At 23.3% G+C, this 790-nt stretch overlaps 1 long non-coding RNA gene across 1 annotated transcript in view; it reads right to left on the minus strand.

Moving 5' to 3' along the window:
* Nucleotides 1–240, minus strand: part of LOC100568710 — a 611-nt gene extending 371 nt beyond the window's left edge. The window contains exon 1 of the long non-coding RNA XR_119608.4: nt 51–240. This is a non-coding gene — a long non-coding RNA (uncharacterized LOC100568710). The remainder of the gene's footprint in view (nt 1–50) is intronic.
* Nucleotides 241–790: the final 550 nt, after the last annotated feature.

A 790-nucleotide genomic window follows, 5' to 3' on the forward strand; every position in this document is an offset into this window, starting at 1 on the left:
TAGAGCTGAAAATACCACAAATAAAATTCCCCCCAAGCCAGTATCCGAACCTACTATGTATGCATACAAAGCCTAACGTTTCCCCACTGCGCCACGACACTCGGGCATGTATAATAGTATAACAAACATTATTTAAATAGTGTTAAGCTAGTATAATTGTATCACATTGTATACTATAATATATAATACTTACGAAGTATTATATTCACACTGTATACTAGTCAGCTGATAACATTCTACAACAGGATGTTAAAAAATAATCAGTCTAGCTATATATTATTATTATTATTATTATTATTATTATTATTATTAATAAATATATAAATATATAATACTTCGTAAGTATTATATGTTTAAAAAATAATTATTATTTATGTTTTTTAAATTTAATTCTTAACATAACCATCATCACTATCATTGTCGCTGTCAGTGTTATTGTATTCATTAATCATATTTAAGATATGTAATATTTTATGTTGTTGTTCAACCAACTTTAAAATTAATTCCAATTTTTTATTTACCATTTCTATTATTTATTATAAAAAATAAAAAAAATTTTTTTAAACAGTATTTTAAATTATATTAATTTCTAAATAACATACTATATTTAAAAACGTAAAAAAAATAAAAAAACGACTCGTAACCTAACCTAACCTAACGTTAACGTAAAAAAAAAACGACTCGTTAACATAAACGTAAAAAAAAAAAACGACTCGTTAACATAAACGTAAAAAAAAAAAACGACTCGTTAACGACTCGTTTACGTTAACGTAAAAAAAAAAAAAAACGA

The sequence above is a fragment of the Acyrthosiphon pisum genome, unplaced genomic scaffold (assembly GCF_005508785.2).
Source record: "Acyrthosiphon pisum isolate AL4f unplaced genomic scaffold, pea_aphid_22Mar2018_4r6ur Scaffold_339;HRSCAF=760, whole genome shotgun sequence".
In the NCBI taxonomy this organism is placed as follows: Eukaryota; Metazoa; Arthropoda; class Insecta; order Hemiptera; family Aphididae; genus Acyrthosiphon; species Acyrthosiphon pisum.